General features: G+C 36.9%; 1 pseudogene; it reads left to right on the top strand.

The window, feature by feature from the left end:
* The first annotated feature begins 3,780 nt into the window (after positions 1-3,780).
* On the top strand, positions 3,781-13,470 carry LOC125825613 (uncharacterized; annotated as a pseudogene).
* The last annotated feature ends 13,613 nt before the right edge of the window (positions 13,471-27,083 follow it).

Here is a 27,083-nt window from a genome sequence, read left to right as displayed (position 1 = left end):
ATAATCAAGACATATGTGTCATTGGTTCATTCTTAATTCTGTGATTCTCTTGTACTATGTTGTGTTTAACTTTTTCCAATTACCTAATAAGTGTTATTCAGGGAAATTACTAATACTGAAATAGGAAATATCCCTGGTTAGGATCAAGCGTTTACCATCATGCCAAAAGTTATAGCTAATAGAGAGGGTACAACTTTATTTCGCCTTTCTAAATTCGCCTCGCCTCGCCTCATCACCTTTGGCGAGAGGCGAGCACCTTTCATAACACTGCCTGCCTCATGCATCATATGTTGCTCTTGGGAATCAAACCCATGACCTTGAATTTGATATTGGATGTTAGGATCAAGCGTTTACCTTTATCCAAAAACTATAGCTGATAGAAAGGGTGCAACTTTATTTCTTAACTAAGCCCACCAAGCAAGTGTCATGTTCAATCATGTTTCCGATCTGGGCCACCTCAGCCTCCTCGTGGGCCTTTCATAGGTAAGATGTTGACATTACTCGACATTTCCTATTAAACTTCTAGATATTTGTGTGACTATAAAACATCTTAACATCTCATTAAAGGTAAAATAAACATATAAAAGTTAAATTAATACTAAATATATAAAATGTCATTCTTATTAAAAAAGAGTGTCACATAAAGTGGACGAAGGGAGTAGCATATGTTAAGTGAAGTGATAGCAAAACCAAGATAAAGGAGTTTGATAACCTAAAAGGAGATTATATTATGGAAAGTAAAAAGGGAGAAACAGTGTGACTCCTAAAGGAGAGTGTGTTGACTACAAACATATATAAGCTTTTATTGAGGCTTGAGATCAATGATGTTGCACACAGAGGCAGAGCTCAGATTTTAAGGTTATAAATATCACATTTTAGAAAGTTTAACTTATTGGGTTCTAAATAAATTATTTCTACAGTTTAAGTGGATTTTTAAACACAAACACATGACTTGTGCCGAAGTTTTGAGTTCTGCCGAACCTATAGATGGGCTTGTGGCTCCTACACCCGATGCCCTTGAAAATGGGTAGTTTAAAACTTTTATTCCTCTCGTCCCATGAGCAAACTTTCAAGATTAAAAGTCAAAAGTGTTTGCCCCCCCCTAGTTGCACATTAAATATGAACAAAGATATGAGTACAACATGTTAGGTGCAAGGTAATTAAAAAAAGAAGCTAACAGTGAAGTAACGATCCAAATAATTCAAATTTAACGTTAGTATTTTCTTTAAATTTAATTTTAAGTTTTAGAAATGAAATTTTCAAACGTGAAGTACTCGATATTATGTACTTGTTTTTATTTTTATAATCTTCTTCTAATCAACCAGAAGACTTTCATTTGGCTCGTTACTTTCTCAATATAGTACATGCATATTTTATATTTTGAACTTTTTCATTAATATTCTTATAAAGTCAGACTTAAAATAATTAGGCATAATACATATATTGGACCTTAAACTTGGCTTCAAATTTTAACTTTGACCTCCAACTTTCATAGTGCACAAACAAGCACTTTAACTATCCAACCTTTTAATAAATAAACACGCGATTTTTGGAGCCAAAGAGCGTGAAATGCAAACGCTTCCACGTGTATTAGTGAGCCACTCAATGGCTGCCAACTAATTAAATACTTTACACGTCCATTTTAGAACTAAAAATAAAATAAAATTAATTAAGGGTAAAGTTGTCATTTCAGCATTTTTTTACTGTTGTGGGCCTCGAAAATTACTCCTAACTCGCGCAAAATACGTGCACATCACGCGTTTTGCCAAGTAAGACACGCGTGTTTATTTATTAAAAGGTTGGATAGTTAAAGTGTCTGTTTGTGCACTATGAAAGTTGGAGGTCAAAGTTAAAATTTGAAGCCAAGTTTAAGGTCCAATATATGTATTATGCCAAATAATTATTATTACTTTTAAAATACAAAGGGAAGAGTAAAATTGCCTACACACGCAATAGATCTTTCTTAGGAGTTCTCATCCAAGTAATTTAGCACATGCCAATTAGGGGATGGACCTATAAACACTGTAATTAGTATGATTAACCCCCCCCCCCCCCCATAATTACACCTCATCAATGTGGACCTTATTTTTTGGTCAAAATTGTTAATTTCTAGTTGTAAATATCACATATGGTTAAATAATGCAGATAATACCATATAGCTATTGTACCACATTCCCAAGTAAATAATGAGACATAATACATAACTATACCCTTTAATGTGGCCTCATTTTACATTTATGTCTTCCAACTTTGGGTGTGCACATGTTGACACTTAAACTTGTATAAAGTTAAAAAATTAGACAAACACATCCTACGTGGAAATTTGTGTTCTACGTGGTGTCCTATGTGTATTATGCCACATAGGACTAATTTGTCTACTTGTTCAACTTTATACAAGTTTAAGTGTCTACTGTGCGCACCCAAAATTAGAGGATATAAATGTGGAATGAGGTTAAGTTAAAGGGCACATAATATACCAAATAATTATTCTCCTCTTCATTGTCTGTGTTGATTCCTAATTATTTATGTTATGTAATAAATAAAGAGCTATTTTGAGTTCTTTGTGACAATTATCCTTATTTGTTTTGTATATATTTCAATAAGGGAAAAGGCTGAACTTTGAGAAAAGGCTTATCTATATTATTTGTTAAAAGTTTGGCTCATCTATGCCATTTTCGTTTGAGAAAAAGCTCATTTATGCCATCATTTGTTAATTGAAATGGCATAGATGAGCCAAACTTTTAACGTATGACATATATGAGGCTTTTCTCAAAGTTTGATGGCATAGTTGGGTTTTTTTTTAATTAATTAAAGACGTGTCTGAATAATAATTGACCACGTATAAAAAATGATTTTGCAATACCGAAATTGTTTTCAGTTAACAAATAATGACATGGATGAGTCTTTTCTCAAACGGAAATGATATAGATGAACCAAACTTTTAACGAATGACATAGATGAGTCTTTTCTCAAAGTTTGGTGACATATTTGAGCCTTTTTCCCTTTCAATAATGATACAAAGATAATAATGCTCAAGGTAATCTAACCAATCACAGAAAATCTTTTCTTTTCAAGAAAAAGACTTACCTATATTTTTGTGACATCCAGATCTGGAGACCTTCAAAAATTTTAAGTAATTTTGTTCAATATAAAGCATCATATATAAGGATGTAATTATTTATATTAAGCTAGTGTCCTGAGTTATATTTTAACATTTGGCAAATGACACATAATTAGCAAAAATTTATGTGTTAAAATGAGAGAATTGTCTCAATGTTTTATACATTACAATATAACTCGTGAGCTCCAAAAACAAAAGAGAAAAAAGGAAGAAAAGAAATCACCCAGATATTTTCTACGCGCGAAGTTGATCTTTCTTGGGAGTCATCATGCAAGTAATTTAGATGGAAATTAGGGGATGGACCCAAAAATTAAATATACACTCTGTGATTTCCACAATAATAATGTTAAAGGAAACTCTACAACTAGTACTCTATCACTTCATTTCCTTTCTTTAATATCCATACAAATTTAGTGTTAATTTATGAACTAATAACAATTAGTTGAGTAATAGTATGTTTGTCACCATTATAAATTTAATCCTCAACTCCAATGTTTTCATTCAACTTTAAAACTACTCGAGTAATATCCAAAAAGGTCTTGTGAATGTATAACTAACCACGTCCACGTGATACAATACTTTTAACGTTTGTTCTTTACCCTTTTTAATCTTATAAATCGTCATTGCAGTTTGTAATTTCGAAGCCCAAGTGACAAAAAATGAAAGTAGCAGTGGTGGGAGCAGGGATAAGTGGACTGGTTTCTGCATATGAATTGGCAAAATCTGGTGTCAGTTGTGGTTTATGAGAAGGAACATTATCTCGGTGGCCATGCTAAGACCGTTACTGTCGATGGTGTCGATCTTGACCTTGGTTTTATGGTCTTCAATCGGGTAATTACGGTTAGAGGGTGTTTCAATAACTTTATACGACAACCAAGATAGTTTAAATAGAAATGTTTTTGACTTATTTACGTATTTGATAACATCTAAAGTGCTCATAAATTAAACACATGCATATATAATCAAATCTCTCTCTAACATCGTCCCATATTTCTTGGCTACTATATCAAAATGTTGTTATAGACAACATATAATATGATGTAATTACATTTTGTTGTGATAGCTCTATTGGTACATTTTAATATTATTTAATGGTCAAAATCATATCTAAACTATCATCTTTTTGCCAGTTTCATACCTTAGCTATTTATTGTTCCATTCATTTTCTGGCATTAAGGAAAAATGGAATCCATTATTAGAAAGTTGCCTCTGTCAGGAGTTAAATTGGATAAAATAAGCTTAAGAACCAGTCTCCAGTATGACAAATTGTCACTGGAGATGTTGAAAGTCTTCGGAAGATAAACTTGACTTAGGCAAATCATGTTTTTGGTGGTTAGTTTAATGGTCACAGAGAGTGACAGTTTGAACTCGAAAGGGCCATTATCTTTTGTGTGAGAGATCAATGAAACAATGCTATAAAATTGGGGCAGAACCAAAATTTATGAGTTCACAGGCTGATGGAGTGCTGGTGGTTAAACTCCCATTCGCTATGAAACTTGCCTTAGGCAAATTTCACATCATCAGAATGTGATGGAAAATAAGGCAAACGCCTGGTTCATGAATTCAACTGCTGATATGCCTTGGCAGTTAGGCCTGGGGTTATAATTCTGGTGCATATTGATGTGTCAAAGAAAGTTAGTAAGGTATATATTCAATGTAAACTCAATTTTTATCCAATCATTTTTCGGTTTCTATGGGTAAAATCATTTGTTTGTTCAATCGAATCGTATCATTTCTGCGCTTTGGGATGAACAACATATGTGGAATGTTGATGCTGTAATCGTGCATTTGACAGGTAACTTATCCAAACATGATGGAATTTTTTGAGGGCCTTGGAGTTGACATGGAGATCGCTGATATGTCATTCTCAGTGAGCTTAGACCAAGGCCTTGGTTGCGAATGGAGTACCCGGAATGGATTCTCTAGTTTGTTTGCACAGAAGAAAAATTTGTTGAATCCGTAGTTTTGGCAAATGATTAGAGAAATTAGCAGATTCAAGCAGGATGTCATAAGGTACCAATAACTTTTTTATCTTTACATATGTGGCTTCTTATTAGTATTTGTTATTTTTTGACCAATTTGTTGATTTACTGATCTCATAATTAGAAATTTAGAGCAGAGAGTCTTCTTTGTTCATTTGAAGATCATGCATTTGATGGAAATGTACTAAATTCTTCTGTTTTTATGTGTCAAGTGAAAGAGCTTTCTTCAATGGAGTTTATTTTATCATGAATGCATTTCTCATTGCATTGCAGTTACCTTGAAGCACTGGACAATAATCCTGACATTCATCACAATGAAACATTAGGGCAGTTTATTGAGTCACATGGCTATTCGGAGTTATTTCAGAAGGCTTATCTGGTGATGTTTCTGTCTGTCGTAGTTATTGATTTCTTGCTACTTGTATTTGGCCTTTTTTCTCATTCAACAAATTGTTTCACAGATTCCAATATCTGCTTCAATCTGGTCTTGTCCCATAGCAAGAGTATTGGGATTTTCTGCTTATTACATTCTTTCATTCTTCCACGGCCACCATCTTCTGCAGGTATTTGTTCTCTTATCTGCTGTTCAATTAGTGTAGTGTGTGAATTATAGCCTATTGTTGAATATGTTGCATGCAAGATACTGAATTTGAATTACCTTATCATTTTATTGCCCTTGTGCCTAAAGGTGTTTTTGTTTCTTTCTATACAGCTCTTTGGTCTCTCTCAATTGCTCACTGTAAGATGGCAATCACATATAAACAAGGTGATTTTTAATTCATAGATACCTCAAAACTCTTACAATTTCCCTGAGGATAACTACAAGCAATCACCTATTTTCACTATCTTGCATGAATTTTTAAGCATGTTTCGGCCTTGTGAGTGATTTGGTGGGGGCATTGAATGCAGGTTAAGGAGGAGCTTGAGAAGAGAGGATGTCAAATAAGAACTGGTTGTGAAGTAAGATCTGTATCGACAAATGAAGAAGGTCTAGTTTGGTTTTATTTATGGCTTCTTACAAGTGTGTGGTGTGTTGTTTCTTTTATCATAGGAGTAAATAGGCATACATCTGTTGAAAACAGATAGGCTTTTACCTATGGGCAATTTATTAAATGTAAAAACCCTATCATAATGTGTTGAGAAGGGTACTTTCATCGATATCTAATAGTGTTTTTTCACATAACAATGGTGTTCGGAATAGTTTGCACACACCACAACTATTCCATATAGATACTTACTACCTCATAGCGCTAGAAGCGAAGCTAAGTTTTTGAGTTTATGAGTTCTAGATTCTGAAAAGATAGATTAATGGGTTCTGAATAAATTTTTTACTTACATTAAGTAGATTTTAAAACACAAATACAAGGTATGAACCAAAGCTACTGGGCTCTGCCAAACTCATAGACTGCTTGTAGCTCTGCCCTGCCCCCCACCAGCACACATACTGGGTAACTCTACATGCCAAGGCTTGGACAAATGGGAAGAAATCACTAGGCCACACCCTTGGATTCATATCCACTATAGATTTTGTCTTCACTTTATTGTTTCTTTGATTGTATTCTTAATTGGCATCTCTCATATTCCCTCCACTTTTCTACAATAAAGACATCAGTGGATCTGACTAAAGATCAAAAACCATTTTTGTTGACTAACTTGTGTTTCTTAAATCATGCTTCATTTGATGACATTTTTTCAAGTGATGTTGTTCTAGACAGTGGCGGATGTATGTTATGAATTATGGGTGCTTAAGCACCCATTGCTTTTTGCAATCACACTAATATTTGTTTGTAATATCTAATAATTTATTCAAATGTATTAACTAAGCACCCACTTTATATAGCAATTCTCAAACTAAAAATAATTGAGCACCCATGAAATAAAATTTCTAGATCCGCCACTGGTTCTAGATAGAGTTAATTTGGTGCTTATCAAAGGAAAAGGCTTTGATCAGCTGCACTGTGTTACCATCATTTAGCTACAAACTACTTGTGATTCTAAATGTAAAAGAAAGAGCCATCGCAGGTTGTACCATAACTTGCAATAACGGTGCCAACGAAATATTTGATGGATGCATTATGGCTACACATGCACCAGATACTCTGGACATGTTGGGAAAAGAGGCAACATTTGATGAAACAAGAATACTGGGTACTTTCCAGTATGTCCATAGGTACTTTCGTCTCCTTCTTTTGAACACCTTGGTTTATCTTCTTCTAAGAAAAAGTAATAAATGTAGAGCCATGTTAGTACTTTTATTTTCTATTTTGTGCTTTAATGAAAGTTTAGTGCATGTTTTAATGGTGGTTGCTAATAGTCAATTAAAACCTGCTAGTTTCCTGAGATAATATGAAAATGGTTATTGAGGCCGATATTAATATAGTTAATAATTCCACCCAGGAGCACTACTTCATAAGATTTATTATGTCAAAATATAAAATACATTTTCTCTTCTCTACGACAGTGATACTTTCCTACATCGTGACAAAACATTCCTGCCTCGTGACCCGGCAGCATGGAGTGCTTGTAACTTTCTTGGAACCATAAATAATAGAGGATGTGCAACATATTGGCTCAATATAATCCAGGTGTGCTGTGGAATACAGTGATTTAGGACCTTCTATAGAGAGTAGAAGATAGTATTCTACAGTGGGGAGTCTTTTATCTTACTTATGAACTGTCTAAATTTACAGAATCTTGGTGACTCAAAGCTTTCTTATCTTGTAACCCTCGATCCTCCTCACACACCAGAGCATACGTTGCTTAAGTGGAGAACAAGCCACCCAGTCCCCTCAGTTGCTGCATCAAAAGCTTCACGTGAGCTACATCAAATCCAAGGGAAGAGAGGAATATGGTTTTGTGGAGTATATCAAGGTATGAATCTCTTTTTATGGAGAGTTGCTTCAAGATAAATGCTCCTTTGTAACCTGCTATCGTGCATAGTTAGCTGTTAGACTTCAATTGTGTTGAATTTAGAGAACCTGTTACTTTATGTGTAACTTTAAGGATTTTGCACCACTCACTATTGTCATTTAAATTATTGCAGAACCTACCATATGAAAACAGTAAAGTTTCTTTCTCTAGACGTATAGTTCTCTGCATTAGTCCTGGGAAATTGCAGTTAATAAGTTTGAATTTGCACCACTCACTGCGTTTTATAGTTCTCTACGTTCTCTAAACAATAAGGATTTTGCACCACTCAGTACGTTTTAAGAGATTATTCTGACTCTTCAAGGATAATATGACTATGTCTCTATTTCCTCTCTTTTCAAAGAGTGCTTCATTCATTTTCGCCTCTTCATTCTTTCTATTTCAACTTGATGCCAGCAACTGATCACAACAACCCAGTGTCTTGGTTTATTCATTGCCTTGTTTCCACATAAGGTTAAAGGAAACCTACCGGTAGCACTTGTAGCTTGAGTTGTTCTGATTTTAGTCTTTGCTTCCTTTTAGTGCACAAACGTTATTTTTCGCCTTGTGTTTCACTGCTTATTTATGTACTTTTGTTTCAATACTTTCAGGCTATGGCTTCCATGCTAATGGACTAAAGGTAGTACTGCTTCTGCTAATAAAAGCTCAACAGATTTAACTTGAAGTATCACCTTACGCTCAATAAATTTATAGTTTTGTTGTCCCTCTGGTCTCATTTGGATGATTGCCTACCTTTTGGTCCTCTCAGGCAGGTATGGTTATTGCAGATGGAATGCTTAGAAGGAGTTGTAGTATTCGGGACAACCCCAAGCATATGGTACCAACCTGGCCTGAAACTGGAGCACGTCTTATTGTTACTAGATTTTTCAAAAGTTTCATTCAAACAGGATGCTTAATGTGAGTGATGATAGTTTCACCTTGTATTGCTTTAATTCCAAAATAACGGCAGATACATGTCTGACAACTTCTTTATTTCCTTCAATCCCATTTCTCATTTTATCACATTTGTGTTCTTGCTAATTTACTGGTAACGGGATGCAGAACGATTATTTTATTGACAAAATAACTTCTTTTATTCCAATCTCTTTGGCTAAAAGCTCATATACAAGTGGAAAATCTGCTGTAAAATAAATCACGTGTGAATCACAATTTTTTTTATCACTTCGAGATTTTTGAGTTTTCTTTTCGTGATAATTAATATAACTGGATATAATTTTGCATGCTTCAATACACAGCTTGTTGGAAGGAGGAGGTACAATTTTCACCTTCCAAGGAACAGATAAGAAATGCTCTCTCAAAGTTTCTCTTAGAGTTCATAGTACGCAGTTTTACTGGAAGGTAAATGGAAATTTTCTTTTACCCCTACAACTGATCAAAAAATAAACCCAAATTTTGTGACAGACACAATCTCTTGCAGGTTGCCACTGAAACTGACATAGGCCTTGCTGATACTTTTATTCACGGGGATTTCTCTTTTGTTGATAAGCATGAAGGTCTTCTTAATTTTTTCATGGTGAGGGAATGGCTCAATATCTTCGTAAATACCTCTTTGTCGGTACTTAGCTTCCTAAATTCTTTTGCAGATATATGTTGCCAACAGAGATTTGAAAGCATCTGTTAAAACATTTAGCAAGAAAAGGTAAAATAGTTTCCTGACCTGAAATCAAGAAACACAAACTTCTGTTCACATGCTAAAGTTCGTCAACACTTCATGTAGCTCTAGAGGCTGGTGGACACCACTGCTTTTTACAGCAGGACTGTCATCTGCAAAATATTTCATTCGGCATGTTTCAAATCGAAACACCCTGACTCAGGCTCGTCGAAATATCTCTCACCATTATGACCTGGTAATTGAAGTACTCAATCCTGGCCATATTTTGGAGTTGCTATTGTGTAAAATGGGCTTCCATTGAGTAGATGCTAAGCATTGTGGTGTTAATTGTTTTTCCCAGAGTAATGAACACTTCCCACTCTTTTTGGATGAGACAATGACATACTCATGTGCAATTTTTAAGGTTAGCTCTCAAACTTTAAATGTTAGACACTCTTTTTTTTTTTTTTGTATGTTGAGCTGAATTATTTTCACTTGTTTGAAATTCTACTGGCTGTGGTCTCAAGTGACATTATAAAGCTGTATTATTTCCATTTAACTTTTCTTCAAGTGACATTATTTCCTTGTATCATATGCAAATTACAAGGACAAACATATACCAAATTTAATTACCAGACCATTTTAAATATTAAAAATTCAAATGCATAGCTAGGTAAATCTTATACAATAGTAATGACATCAGAGAAAGCCACTCATGCTTCCCTCCAACTTTATTATATGTGTGTGTTTGTTTGTGCGATGTGCACCGACCTAATAAGTTCAAAGAGTCCTATGGTACAAATGAATATTAGGTGCGCCTGTATGAGTGAGGTTGATGGTTCAATTCTCTTGTCCATCTTGTGTTTTAAAACTTTTAATTAAGCATTTTATTTATTTTGTCTTTCTTTCTATTTATAGTTTATTGTTTCAAAATGCCTAAGTCTAAGTCCCATTGAAATCTCTATTTCCTATTCTTGTATCGCATTCCATAGTGATCTAGTTTTCTTTCATAACTTTTCTAGAGTGAGGATGAAGACCTAAAAGATGCACAGCTAAGAAAGATCTCTCTTCTCATCAGAAAGGTGAGTCATCAACTAAGTAAAAGTGTCTTCCATTTCTGCATAAACTGCAGGCATAATTTGATTCTGCTTCTATTCTATTTAGGCAAAAATTAGCAAGGAACATCACATTTTAGAGATTGGATTTGGTTGGGGAAGTTTGGCTGTTGAAGTTGTCAAGCAAACAGGATGCAAATATACTGGTATAACTCTCTCGGAGCAGCAACTGGAATATGCACAGTTGAAAGTAGAGCAAGCAGGCCTTCAGGTATAGTACTTACAATGTCTATGGTAGCTTAAAAGTTTCTAGATGCTAATAACATGAAGCGTACGCTACATATAATTTCTAAAACTGAGGCAAATGATAAAGCAACTAAATTCCACTTCATAAACTAAACCTTCTTCCATTTTTTGCTTCTAAATTGTAAGAGCTCCTGAACAAACTAGGTCTCAAGTCAGGCCAGTGAAGTGATGACACAAAATTAACTAAAATGCTTCTTTATATGATGCATGCCCACAGTTGTCCTTGAGCGATTAACATGGGAATATGATCTGCTTAACACTTGCAAGCCAATCTGAGCAACTTTATAGCTAGGCCGAGTGGTGTCTAGGTAGTAGAGTGGTGTCTAGTTTTCCTCATTCATAGTATTATTATTACTCTCTTATTCTCTTATTCTTCGATTTGAATTATTACTTGTTCTTTTCTTTTCTCCGGTTATGATATTTTTTGTTGTTTCTATTGTTCTTTTCTCCTTTATTTTCATCATTGATTCTTCACTATTGTATTCCCTTTTCATATACCTTCTTTGAAATGTTTTACCTGAGACGGGTTTCTATAGGAAACCAACCTCTCTACCTTCACAAGTTAGTGGTAAGGTCTGCGTACACACCACCCTGCTCATACCCCACTGGTGGGATTTCACTGGGTATGTTGTTGAGGTTATCTATTAATATTCAATTGATCAATGAAACCTTTTCACAGGATCAAATTACATTTATCCTTTGTGACTATCGCCAAATCCCAAATAAGGACAAATATGACAGGATTATATCAGTGTGAGTTTTTATCCTCCTAAATCTTGACATATTGTATTACTCACTACATGTCGAGCTAGTATTACAATCATTTTCTGCAGTGAGATGTTGGAACATGTTGGTCATGATTTCATAGGGGAATTCTTTTCTTGTTGTGAGACTGCATTGGCAGAAGATGGACTTCTAGTTCTGCAGGTAATGAATTTCAAGCGACCTCTCAAACACATTCCACTTTAATTTGTTCACTCTCAAATATAGTCTAGTACATGTACCTTAATTTAGTACTGAACTTTTTCTTCTTTCCCTAGTTCATGAACAGAACATGCACTCTTAAATTAATTTCCTAATACCATGTATAGGAAAAATCTAAGAAAGGCTTTTCTTCTTTCAAGACGAGGTTCACTTTCTGACATCAATATTTCTTCACTGTTATGTCTCCCTTGTTTTTTATGCTGCTTTTCATAAGTGTTGGCTTTCCCTAGTTCATTTCAATACCAGACCAGAGGTATGACGATCACAGGCATAGCACAGACTTCCTGAGAGAGTATATATTCCCAGGCGGAAGCTTTCATGCACTAAGTCAAGTAACATCAGCCATGACTGCTGCATCAAGACTATGGTAAGAAAGAGTTGATATTGTGATTTTGCACTAGCATGCTCGTCACATTTTCAAAAACATTTATTTCGGAAAGAATTTGATAAATAATATAAATGCAGTGTAGAGCACCTGGAAAATATAGGAAGTCATTACTATCTGAGATGTTGGAGGAAAAACCTCCTGAAAAACAAGAGGTAACAAAACAAAACTAATTCATCAGCCTTCTCCACTGAGTTTAAGACTTTTCTTTTCATGAATCATTTGTAGCTTCATTAGTTCTCAATGCTGATACTTAACTATTGATAACTTTGTGTCACTAGCCAAATTCGTGCTTTGGGATTCGATGACAAGTTCATCAGGACATGGGAGTACTACTTTGACTATTGTGCTGCTGGATTTAAAACATGCACGATAGGAGATTATCAGGTATGGTGATAAATCTTTGGATGGTGCTCAGTGATACTTGTAGGTAGCAAAGAAAGAAAATAATGTCAATATTTTTGTTGGAATAAGTGGAAATGCAGGAGTAGATTGAGGTGGTTGTATAGGGGAAAAGGTTAGATAAAAACATAAAAGCAATGTTGAATTATGTTTACACCTCGTCTAAACTAACAATACAATACGCTTAGGCATATTTTTGACATGCCGCTTTAAGGGTAGCAGTGAAACTCAAACTCTGTCTATATCATGTTCAATTATGTGAACTACTTTATTTTAAAACTTAAGTCGTTGGAGGGGACAAGCTTTTATTTATTAAATTATATCTTCAATAGTAAAGCATGCATGCCACTTATTCCCTTTTTGTACAAGAAATCTGTTTCACCAAATTTGAGAAGTAAAACAACTGATCAAGTGGTGCTTCTTACCTTTGTAGATTGTATTTTCAAGGCCAGGCAATATTGCAACATTTGGTGATCCTTACAACGTTACTGTACCTTCACCTTGTTAGAGTTTCGTTGTTTGGATTATATATTGTAACTTTGTCTATGCAAATAAACCATTTCCTCGAAACAGCATGAAAGACCTAATAAAGACATATCATGTCTCATTGGTTCATGCTGAATTATGTGATTAATTTCTTGTACTATGTTGTGTAAACTTCTTTCAATTACCTAATAAAAGTTATTCAAGGAATTTACTGTTATTGTATTGAGATAGGTAAAGGAAAAATTAGGGCTGGTTCAAATTTGATATTATTCAATTACTAAGGAAAGAAGCAACAATATGGTTTTGGAGTGGAACAGAAGAGGCAAACCTAACCAGACTAAAACAGATATTATTGCAGTTTTATCATACACAGGGTTCAAAATATGAAGAAATAAACATACAAAGAAGTCAAAGGGAGTTTCACATCTATTATATAATATATACATAAAAAAATAAATTTAATCATGAATGAATAGTGTTGTATTTCGTTGAATGGGGGCCCTACCTGGCTCCACCACCGACAACAACAACATATCCAGTTAGTCTCACAAAGTAGGGGTCTGAAGAAGATAAAATATACACATATCTCATCCCTACCTCAAAAATAAAGAGATTGTTTCTGATAAATCCTCGAGAAGAAATATGTCTAATACTAATAGTGAAAATTCAAGAGTGCATGTGTAACATTAATGAAAATAATCCAAAAAAGAATTGCCTCAACCTTTTTCCCTCAAGAATCCAAATGGTCCCCTTTTTCAATTTGCAAAAAATCATGCCCCCTTTGTGTGCAGGTGAAAGTTTGTCCAAATTAATGAAAAATGTGGTCCAAAGTTTGTTATGCAAGGATAAAAGAGGGATCTTCCGCATGGAAAATTATCATTGGTGGTCTTTTCCAAAAAAATTATCTTAAAATGTGATTCTTTTTGTGACTTTTTAATTTTCAAATAAAACCTACTAAAATGAAATAAAAAATAAATATCAAAATTAATCCTAAAAAGAACATTTAACTCCATTACCTACATCCACTAATTAAGTATTCTTTTATTACTTTTTCCATTTCTATTTATTTGTCTGATTTAATTTGACTTGACACGAAATTTAAGAAAATAAAGAAGACTTTTGAATCTTGTGCACTTAAACTTAATATATGTAGAATGTATCAAAATGTCTACAGAAATTTTAAGGTCTCTACAACTCCAACAATAGCCTCAAGTGATATGTAGTACCTAATTTTCTCAACACCACGACTTTCATGGTTATGCACATCTAATGAGTGATATGTAGTACATAAAGTTTTTATAGTTTGTGATTTTACGGACTGATTTTGTCACGTTTAATAAAATATTGTGAATATATAACGCTGTCTTTTTTTTATTTTTTAAAAGTATTTGATTCACTTGCTTAAGTCGATTGAGTATTGTTTTTCTCTCTCTTTCTCTCTTCCAGCTCTAAAATGTGATCATCCCGTGGTAAAGGCAAAAATTTTTACCGAGGGGTTCATCATTAATTACTACATTCAACAACAATATACATTAAAAGAATTCTTGTCCTTGTATTCCTAGTGTGTTTTTTCGGCGAAAGGGGTTGGAGTAAACTGTCACGCCCCGAGCCTACACCTTGGGCGGGACTGGCACTCAAAGACCATTGTTGGCCCCAAGCGAACCCTTGGCCTGGCTTACTTAACATCAGCGGAAGACAATATGCATATTTGTAACACCCCGTATCCAAAAATAGAGATTTCAGATTTCTGGTGTTACACGTGGCACTCACGGACACCATCCACGGATCGTAGATGGACTCACGGTCCGTCCTGCAGGTCCGTGGTTCATGACAGAAAACTTCCCCAGAACTCAGTCAGAAAATTTGGCTAAGTGTTGACCCATGGCCGGACTTACGGTCCGTAGGTTAGGTCACGGACCGTAGTTCGTGTTCGTGGATCAATTCCCCAAAAGCCCAGCTTCAATCCCAATTGACGGTTGACCAGCACGGACCGTCAATCGATCCACGGTCCGTAGGTCTGACCGTAGATGAGGATCAGCAGCTAGTTAGCTGAAAATTGTTGATGGATCAACTTCATATGGTCATAACTTTTAGCACAAAAATAATTGTGTGTCCCATGACCTATGGTATGATAGATAATTGAATCCTCTTTCCAACGCCACCGAGTTTGCTAAATTACGACCTCCGAGTAAAACGTTATGCTCGTTTTAGTGAAGCCCTATCGGGCAGACTCGACCTACGGATCCAATCGACGGACCGTCGATTGAATGACGGCCCGTCAGTCCCGTCCGTCAGTCACTCCGACAGCAGCTAAGTCATGGGTCTTTTAGTCTTTTTCTATTTCGTTTAACCCCTAAGATACGTCGTTTAGACCCTAAATCATGAGGTTTTAGTCAATTTAAGCCTAGAAACATAACTAGAACTTACCTTAGTCAAAATCATTAATCAAAACTTAGAAAATTAGAACGCTAAAAGGAGAAGAGAAGTCAAGAACCCTAGTTCAAGAACGCAGCAAGTTTCCTTCAGTTCCAGCCCCGAAATCAAAAGATTTCTCCGTGGAATTCGTCACCAGGTATGTGGGATTTCACTAGTGGGTTCCTTTCACCCATTAGGTCCCTAAAATTCAGTCAGATTCTTGATTCCATGATTATGAACAGACCTAGGGTTTCTAGAATTTCAACAGATCATCATGAATTAGTTATTTAAATGTTCCAAATCAGATTATCATGTTATTACTCGGTTTATTGCATGAATTTCAGAACCCTAGCTATGTATTTTTTTAGTTCTTGAATTACGCATGCTAGGTCAGATATCTCAGTTATTCAGTTATACATGCCTCAATTATTAATGCATCATTATCAGATTAATTGTTGCATTCTCAGTTTGCATGTTTAGTTTTGAGCTATCCAGTACTTTACAGAACTTCAGTCATAACCAGTTAACCACTTAATTCATTGGGAGTAGCATAATACCGAGTTGGACTAGGGTTCAGCGTACCCATATAGTCCCAGAACTACGAGCCACGTAGGTGTAAGTCCCCTCTGTGGGCAACATCAGTTTAGTGATCACACCAACATGCCTTTATTCCTCTGGCAGGGTATATTGGGTCCTCTCGATGGGGCGTATACATCAGACTCCACATTTAGCTCATGTGGTTTTATGTCAGCTATTAATAGCTCCCACAGTTCAGTCAAACTCTTTTGCATTGACCATATTTCAGTACAGTCAGTATTCAGTCTCAGCATGTTATAAATTTGGTCATTGCATCAGTTAGCTCAGTATTCAGTATTTTCAGTATCTATATCATGTCCAGATTATTTCATTGTTTTATTGCTTTGTTCAGTTATATGTTATTTCAGCTTTACTCTATCATGTATGCTTAGTATCTTTCAAGTACTGACGCATACGTGCGCTACATCTTCTCATGATGTAGGTTTAGGTTCTCAACATCCAGATCACGCTTAGATCGGTTCCCGATCTCCAGTTCAGCAGCATCAGTGGTGAGTCCTCATTCTTCGAGGACTAGTGACATGTTTATCTTTATCGCTTTTAGTCTTTAGTTTCAGTTTTGCTAGACCTAGTTGGGGCATGTCCCAACATTTCTAGTTAGTTTAAAGGCTTATTTCAGACATAGTTAGATTCAGCTTAGTATTTTGATTTTGATATTTCTTTTGTATTAAACTCTCAGATTTGATATATTCAGTTATAGTATATGGGTATTCCCCATCTTTTCAGATTTATTTATGAATTAGCTTCCGTATCAGTTTATTATCTTTAGTATGCTCATGATCATGCCAGCAGGGTTAGCTTGGGATCACTTGTGGTCCTAGGTCCCGTGTTCGCGTCTCGGGGGTAGCTCGGGGTGTGACAATATTAATAAAGATCAATAGCGCTTAACTGAACTGAATACTAAAATAACTGAGAATGCTTAAAGGTTAAACATTCAACTTAGCCAAAAGTTGCAACCTGTCACGCCCCGAGCCTACACCCTGGGCGGAACCGGCACCCGGAGACCATTTCTGGCCCCAAGCGAACCCTTGGCCTGGCTTTCTTAACTCAGCGGAAACCTCAACAGAATAACTCAATGCAATGCAATATTACAAAACAACTTAACTTATAAAATATGGCCATAAAGGCAACTCGAATCTCAAAATAGAATATTTACATATATATATAGATGGGAGACTCAAAACTAACTGACTGACTATCTGTCTATGAAGCCTCTAAAATACTGAGATGGATGTTGGGACAGACCCCACAACATCCTAATAAAACAAAAACTAAGAACACAAAATAATTGAGTCCTCCGGAATGCAAGGAGGCTCACCACTGACTCTGGAGTGCTCAGCTGGATCAACGACGTGCAGGATGCTGATCCGGGGTACCTGAATCTGCATCATCAAACGATGCAGGCCAACTGGCATCAGTACATGGAATGTACGAGTATGCAAGCTGGAAAACTAAGCAACAAAGGCTAGAAGGAAAACTGGAAGAAACTGAATAGCTTACCTGGCTCAACTTAACTCAACCTGACTGACTTCTTTCAATATAAGGCAATTTAAAACAAGTGCGATATAAAGAAAGATTGCTTAAAACATGCTATGAACTCTGTGTGTATACAAGGATACAATAAGCCTGAAATGTGTATAAAAATACAATGAACTGATGTATATAAAAAATACAATAATCTCTGTGTATGAAAAATACAATAACTGCTGTGGGAGTTTCTCTAACCGACAACCATCACATAAGAGCTATAGTGATGATACAGCGATCGACCTCACGCTGCCAGAGCATCTTATACCCGGCCAAAGGTATAAGACCTGAACTGCCTAATGGATCCACTAGTCTAATCTGAAAAGGATTCATCTAAAAAGTATGATCCTTTTCTACCCATGGTGGCTAACATGGTTCTATGGGGGCTGTGGGTTCTTTGAACGCTCCCCCAATTCGGTGCTCGATACTACTCCCAAAAATGTACTGGCTCTTATGTTTTTAAAACATATTTCTTCCTGCTGATATGAGATAATTACTCAAAAACTAGCCCGAAGGCTTTTTGGAAATCTCAGTTTCCAACCTTGTTTAAATGTAAAAACATTTCTTTAAAACTTCTTTGGGAATACATAGTTCCCTAATAACTTTGAGAAAAGAACTCAACTTTAAACTCTTTACTTTACTTGAACTCTTGGCTTGATGTGAAACTCTTAACTTAACATGAAACTCTTAACTTTTGACTTGACTTGAAACTCAATACTTAAACTTGGAACTTGAGCCTTAGAATGAAGTTAAAACGCTCAATGAAGACTCTTGGAAAACCTTAAAGACTTGCTTTGACTTACTTACTTCTAAGCTTGACTTCACTTGACTTGGAAACTAACTTCACTTGAATTGGAAACTAACTTCACTTGACTTGGAAACTAACTTCACTTGACTTGTAGTTTTACTTGACTTTTGGAAGTACCTTGGAGTGTTGGAAACAACTAGGAAACATAGGTATAATACCTAGGAACATGTATAAAAAAAGAAATGGTGAATGAAAGGGAAGGATTGGTGTCCTTGGCACTAGGAGAGGTGCAACAGCCCAGCCCCTTTTTCCCCAAAAATCCGACTTTTTTCCCCTTGTTTCTTTCCAATTCTAAACCCTCTCAACCTCAAGGTTTCAGCAGCAACACTTAGAATCATAAAGACCCTTATTATACAATAGATTCAACTCAAAAATCACAGCCAGAAATCTGTACTAAATCAGCAAGAACTTCAACACAACACCACTACAACTTCAACAACCAATAAATCTTCTCTTGGAATTAAAAACGAGTTGGTGTGTGGGGGTATGAACCAACCAACACTAAGGATCATAAAATCCCTCAATATACAATAGGTCACAACTCAAATACACAGCCCAATCCTGTCCCACAACCAACAATAACTTCAACAACACAACTAACAACATCAACAACAACTAACAACTTCAACAACTTCAACAACAAATCCAATCTCTTCTCAAATCATAAAAACGAGCTTGGTATGTGGGGGGAAAGGATAAACCCACACTAAAGACTCACATACCTTGATAGGGATCACCCCCGACGAAAATCCACAATGATCTTGACAAATCTTGTTGATCTCCTCTTTCTTCTCTTCTTCTTCTCCTTCTTCTCTTCTTCTTCTCTTGAACCCTAACTCTTTCTCTTTCAAAATGGGACAAAATGATCCAAATATCAGCCTAATACAACAATATAAGCTCAAAAGAAATTATTTGTGAAAAGACCAAAATGCCCTTAAATTTCCGGAACGGAATCCCTGCCAACTGCCCAACTTTCAAAGATCATAACTCGCTCATACGAACTCGGAATCGAGCAAACTCAGTGGCGTTGGAAAGATCGTTCCACAAGCTTCGAAACCATAACTGGAACTACTCATAAATCATCCTGATCTAGGAGTTATGACTGCTCAAAGTTGGCCAAAAACTCACTGATTTCCACACTTAGCCAAATTTTCCAGATTTTAAATTTTTCCAAAAATGACTATTTCCAAATTTCAAGCTTCTTCATATTCATTTTTAAATTGTCGGATGTTACAATATCTCCCCCTTGGGAACATTCGTCCTCGAATGAGGTAACTCTTACAAAGCTAAGGGTGTAACATCAACTCAACACCCAACAAACAACCATGCAAACGCAACAACATTAGCCTTACCTGGGTGGTAAAGAATACTCAGGTCATAATCCTTGAGTAACTCTAACCACCTCCTCTGTCTGAGATTAAGCTCTTTCTGAGTAAGCACATATTGAAGGCTCTTGTGATCAGTGAATATGTCGACATGCACACCATACAAGTAATGACGCCATATCTTCAAAGCAAATACTACAGCAGCTAGCTCTAAGTCATGGGTTGGGTAGTTCTTCTCATGAACCTTTAACTGTCTGGAGGCATAAGCTATAACCTTGCCATTCTGCATTAAGACACAACCCAAACCAACTCTAGATGCATCACAATACACCACAAAACCTTGAGTACCTTCTGGTAGCGTCAAAACTGGAGCTGTAGTCAATCTCTTTTTCAATTCTTGAAAGCTTTTCTCACAAGCTTCAGACCATTGAAATTTCACTGTCTTCTGAGTCAACTTTGTCAAAGGAGATGCAATAGTCGAGAACCCTTCAACAAACCTTCTATAATAGCCAGCTAATCCCAAGAAACTCCTAATTTCAGTTGGAGATGTGGGTCTAGGCCAATTCTGCACTGCCTCAATTTTCTGAGTATCAACTTTAATTCCATCACCGGACACAATGTGGCCTAGGAATGCCACAGACTTAAGCCAAAACTCACACTTAGAGAACTTAGCATACAACTCCTTGTCTTTCAAAGTCTGAAGAACTTCTCTGAGATGACTAGCATGATCTTCTTCATTCCTTGAATAGACTAGTATATCATCAATAAAGACAATAACAAACATATCTAAATAAGGTTTGAAGACTCTATTCATCAAATCCATGAAAGCTGCAGGCGCATTAGTCAAACCAAAGGACATGACCAAAAACTCATAATGACCATACCTGGTTCTGAAAGCTGTCTTTGGGATATCACATTCCCTTACCCTTAACTGATGATAGCCGGATCGGAGGTCAATCTTTGAAAAACAAGTGGCACCCTGAAGCTGATCGAAAAGATCATCAATCCTCGGAAGAGGGTACTTGTTCTTGATGGTAACCTTGTTCAACTGGCGGTAATCTATACACATTCTAAGGGAACCATCTTTCTTCTTCACAAACAAAACCGGAGCACCCCAAGGTGAGACACTCGGTCGAATGAAACCCTTTTCTAGGAGATCTTTCAACTGCTCTTTCAACTCTTTCAACTCTACTGGTGCCATTCTATATGGCGGAATAGAGATAGGACGAGTATCTGGAATGAGATCTATGCCGAAATCTATCTCTCTCTCAGGAGGAATTCCGGGTAGATCATCAGGAAACACTTCTGGAAACTCTCTTACTATAGGAACTGACTGGAAATGAGGTATCTCAACACTAGAATCATGAACTCGGACTAAGTGATAGATACAACCCTTCGAAACTAACTTTCTTGCCTTAAGGTACGAAATAAAACGACCCTTAGGCACTGCTGAACTGCTACTCCACTCTATGACTGGCTCATTCGGAAACTGAAACTTGACTGCTCGAGTTCTACAATCTATCGATGCATAACAAGCATGAAGCCAATCCATACCTAGAATGACATCAAAATCTACCATGTCTAACTCAACCAAATCAACCATGGTGCTCTTGTGATTGATAGAAACAGGACAATCACGATAAACTCTTTCCGCTAGAATAGACTCCCCAATAGGTGTAGAAACACAAAAGGGTTCACAAAGTCTTTCAGGAAAAACCTCAAACTGATTTGCAACATAAGGAGTTACAAAAGATAAACTCGCTCCTGGGTCTAGCAAAGCATACACATCAAAAGCAAAGACTTTGATCATACCAGTGACAACATTCGGAGAATTCTCTTGCTCATGGCGACTGGTGATAGCATAAAGGCGGTTTGCTCCTCCACCTACACTAGAAGTAGCTCCTCTAGGTGCCGTCCTGTCTGGTGGAACAACTGAAGAAGACTGTGCTTTATTGCTTCCATTACCCTGCCTATTCTTTGGACACTCTCGCATGAAATGTCCATTCTGACCACACCTGAAACAACCAATGGAGCCATCTCGACAAATACCTGAGTGGTTCCTACCACATTTGGCGCAAACAGGAGGCTTACTACTCCCTTGCGCCACACTACCCAAAGATTGTGCTGGTCTAGCCCTGAAGTCCTTCGAATTCTGAACATTAAATTCACCTCTGTATCTGGGTGCAGGTGCTCTAGCAAATGATGGAGCAGGTCCCTTTTGCCTTTGCTGAAAGGAGGAACGGTTTGAATTACCTCTCTGCTGCCCGGACTCGTTCCCGATCTTAGCTCTCTTATTTCTAAACTCTTCTCTGTCCCTCAGCTTCTCTTCCTCAACCTGCTGCACATAAACCATCAACCTTGATATGTCCATGTCCCCGATAAGCATTGCAGCCCTACCTTCCTTGCTCGACAACCGAGACAACCCAGCAACAAACAAGCTCATTCTATTCCTCATGTCCGCAACCATCTCCGGAGCATAGCGGGATAATTGTGTGAACTTCAAACTGTACTCATGAACACTCAAGGACTCCTGCTTAAGTGTGAGGAACTCACGTACCTTGGCCTCTCTCAATTCTCGAGGAAAGAAATGCCCCAAGAAAGCTTCCTCAAAATCGGCCCAACTTGTAGGTGGTGCATTCTCAGCTCTGCCCCCTTTCCACTGGTCGAACCAAGTTCTAGCAACATCCTTCAATTGATAAGCAGCTAGTTCAACCCGCTCAATATCTGCCACATGCATCACATCAAAAATCTTCTTCAACTCCTCAATGAAATCCTCTGGATCCTCAGTAGTGCTCGAACCCATGAAACTCGGAGGATTCATCCCCAAGAACTCACGAATCCTTGAAGTGTCAGCTCCTTCATGTCGAGCTCCTCTTTGCTGACCAATCTGATTTGCTACAGCTTGACTCAACATTCTAATTGCCTCTCTGAACTCGGCATTAGAAACTTCCCCTTGATCTTGCACTCCCGGTGCATAGGGTAACTCTTGCTCATCAACATAACGTCTAGGAAGACGCCCTCTACCAACTCTTCGTGGAGGCATGACTATCTGAAACACGCGCAAGCACGGATTAGAAAGAAACTTTTTAGAGATCAACTCTAACGCATGAAATGAGTGTGAAAGAAATGAGAAATCTTCCTAAATGTTGCAGCCTCCCAATTATAGATGTGGCGCGCTTCACACCGATAACTAGGACTCTACAGACATGTCTTCATAGACTCCCTAGGACTCCTGAACTCTGTGCTCTGATACCAAGTTTGTCACGCCCCGAGCCTACACCCTGGGCGGAACCGGCACCCGGAGACCATTTCTGGCCCCAAGCGAACCCTTGGCCTGGCTTTCTTAACTCAGCGGAAACCTCAACAGAATAACTCAATGCAATGCAATATTACAAAACAACTTAACTTATAAAATATGGCCATAAAGGCAACTCGAATCTCAAAATAGAATATTTACATATATATATAGATGGGAGACTCAAAACTAACTGACTGACTGTCTGTCTATGAAGCCTCTAAAATACTGAGATGGATGTTGGGACAGACCCCACAACATCCTAATAAAACAAAAACTAAGAACACAAAATAATTGAGTCCTCCGGAATGCAAGGAGGCTCACCACTGACTCTGGAGTGCTCAGCTGGATCAACGACGTGCAGGATGCTGATCCGGGGTACCTGAATCTGCATCATCAAACGATGCAGGCCAACTGGCATCAGTACATGGAATGTACGAGTATGCAAGCTGGAAAACTAAGCAACAAAGGCTAGAAGGAAAACTGGAAGAAACTGAATAGCTTACCTGGCTCAACTTAACTCAACCTGACTGACTTCTTTCAATATAAGGCAATTTAAAACAAGTGCGATATAAAGAAAGATTGCTTAAAACATGCTATGAACTCTGTGTGTATACAAGGATACAATAAGCCTGAAATGTGTATAAAAATACAATGAACTGATGTATATAAAAAATACAATAATCTCTGTGTATGAAAAATACAATAACTGCTGTGGGAGTTTCTCTAACCGACAACCATCACATAAGAGCTATAGTGATGATACAGCGATCGACCTCACGCTGCCAGAGCATCTTATACCCGGCCAAAGGTATAAGACCTGAACTGCCTAATGGATCCACTAGTCTAATCTGAAAAGGATTCATCTAAAAAGTATGATCCTTTTCTACCCATGGTGGCTAACATGGTTCTATGGGGGCTGTGGGTTCTTTGAACGCTCCCCCAATTCGGTGCTCGATACTACTCCCAAAAATGTACTGGCTCTTATGTTTTTAAAACATATTTCTTCCTGCTGATATGAGATAATTACTCAAAAACTAGCCCGAAGGCTTTTTGGAAATCTCAGTTTCCAACCTTGTTTAAATGTAAAAACATTTCTTTAAAACTTCTTTGGGAATACATAGTTCCCTAATAACTTTGAGAAAAGAACTCAACTTTAAACTCTTTACTTTACTTGAACTCTTGGCTTGATGTGAAACTCTTAACTTAACATGAAACTCTTAACTTTTGACTTGACTTGAAACTCAATACTTAAACTTGGAACTTGAGCCTTAGAATGAAGTTAAAACGCTCAATGAAGACTCTTGGAAAACCTTAAAGACTTGCTTTGACTTACTTACTTCTAAGCTTGACTTCACTTGACTTGGAAACTAACTTCACTTGAATTGGAAACTAACTTCACTTGACTTGGAAACTAACTTCACTTGACTTGTAGTTTTACTTGACTTTTGGAAGTACCTTGGAGTGTTGGAAACAACTAGGAAACATAGGTATAATACCTAGGAACATGTATAAAAAAAGAAATGGTGAATGAAAGGGAAGGATTGGTGTCCTTGGCACTAGGAGAGGTGCAACAGCCCAGCCCCTTTTTCCCCAAAAATCCGACTTTTTTCCCCTTGTTTCTTTCCAATTCTAAACCCTCTCAACCTCAAGGTTTCAGCAGCAACACTTAGAATCATAAAGACCCTTATTATACAATAGATTCAACTCAAAAATCACAGCCAGAAATCTGTACTAAATCAGCAAGAACTTCAACACAACACCACTACAACTTCAACAACCAATAAATCTTCTCTTGGAATTAAAAACGAGTTGGTGTGTGGGGGTATGAACCAACCAACACTAAGGATCATAAAATCCCTCAATATACAATAGGTCACAACTCAAATACACAGCCCAATCCTGTCCCACAACCAACAATAACTTCAACAACACAACTAACAACATCAACAACAACTAACAACTTCAACAACTTCAACAACAAATCCAATCTCTTCTCAAATCATAAAAACGAGCTTGGTATGTGGGGGGAAAGGATAAACCCACACTAAAGACTCACATACCTTGATAGGGATCACCCCCGACGAAAATCCACAATGATCTTGACAAATCTTGTTGATCTCCTCTTTCTTCTCTTCTTCTTCTCCTTCTTCTCTTCTTCTTCTCTTGAACCCTAACTCTTTCTCTTTCAAAATGGGACAAAATGATCCAAATATCAGCCTAATACAACAATATAAGCTCAAAAGAAATTATTTGTGAAAAGACCAAAATGCCCTTAAATTTCCGGAACGGAATCCCTGCCAACTGCCCAACTTTCAAAGATCATAACTCGCTCATACGAACTCGGAATCGAGCAAACTCAGTGGCGTTGGAAAGATCGTTCCACAAGCTTCGAAACCATAACTGGAACTACTCATAAATCATCCTGATCTAGGAGTTATGACTGCTCAAAGTTGGCCAAAAACTCACTGATTTCCACACTTAGCCAAATTTTCCAGATTTTAAATTTTTCCAAAAATGACTATTTCCAAATTTCAAGCTTCTTCATATTCATTTTTAAATTGTCGGATGTTACACAACCCAAGTCTTAACAATAAGAAATGATAATGAAAAGACTCAAAGGACTAACATCTGACTGTCTATGAAGCCTCTAATAACAACTGAGATGGATGCTAGGACAAACCCCACAATATCCTAATGAACTAAACTAGAAAACAATGAAATGGATCCTCCGGAATGCAAAGAGGCTCACCAACTGACTCTGAACTACTCACTGGATCAAGGATGCGTCGGAATGCCGATCCTAGTTACCTACGTCTGCATCATGAAACGATGCAGGCCAACTGGCATCAGTACATTGAATGTACGAGTATGCGAGTTAGAATGCCAAACATAACATAGGCTTGAAAGAGACTCTGAAAGAAACACATACCTTGGCTCTTCTCAACTCATGAATACTCAACTAAACTCATTTCATTATAAAGCAGTTTAAAAAAAGTGCAATATAAAGAAAAAGAAAACTGTTTAAAACATGATGTCAACGCATAATCATAAAATCATAAAAGACATGTCATGATCCCTCTCAAAGTCTACTTGTGCAATGCATGAATGAAGTCTCATACCCCCATCCATACTAAGTAGAACCCCTTGAGGAACCATGCAATTACTGTTGTGGGAGTTTCTCTAACCGACAACCATCACTTAATAGTTATAGTGATGATACAACGTTATTAGCCCCATGCTGCCCGAGCCATCCTACACCTTGCCCCGTATATGACTTGAACTACTAAGTGGATCCACTAGTCTATGCGAAAAAGATTCATCTAAAAAATATGACCCTTTTCTGCCCATGATGGCTACATGGTTTATGGGGGTTGTGGGTTCTCTGAACGCTCCCCTATATCGGTGCTCAATTTTACTCCCAAAATATGATACTAGCTTTTTATATTTTAAAAACATTCTTCTTTGTGTGATTTGAGATTAGTGCTAAAAAACTTAGCTCAAAGACTATCTTGGAAATCTCAGTTTCCTCTCTTGCTTCATTTAGAAAGCAATTACTCTTTTCTGAAAACTAGCCCGAAGGCTCTTTGGAAATCTCAGTTTCCGTTCTTATTTAAATATGAAAACATTTTAAATCTCTTTGGGAATACTTAGTCCCCATATACTTTTGAAGAAATGGACTTCAACTTTACTCTTTACTGAACTCAAAACTTAAGTCTTAAAACAAGGTTAAAACGTTTGCAAAAGACTTTTGGAAAACTTTATGAACTTCTATTAACTTGACTCTTGACTTCTCTTGACTTTGATTTTAACTGCTCTTGACTTGACTCTTAATTAATCTTGACTTGACTCTTAACTGATCTTTGAATTGAATTATGG

Source organism: Solanum verrucosum, unplaced genomic scaffold (assembly GCF_900185275.1).
Source record: "Solanum verrucosum unplaced genomic scaffold, falcon-dt-bn FXZP01000298.1, whole genome shotgun sequence".
Taxonomy (NCBI): Eukaryota; Viridiplantae; Streptophyta; class Magnoliopsida; order Solanales; family Solanaceae; genus Solanum; species Solanum verrucosum.
Note: the sequence above shows the minus strand (reverse complement) of the source record. Positions and strands in the feature narration are given on the sequence as shown.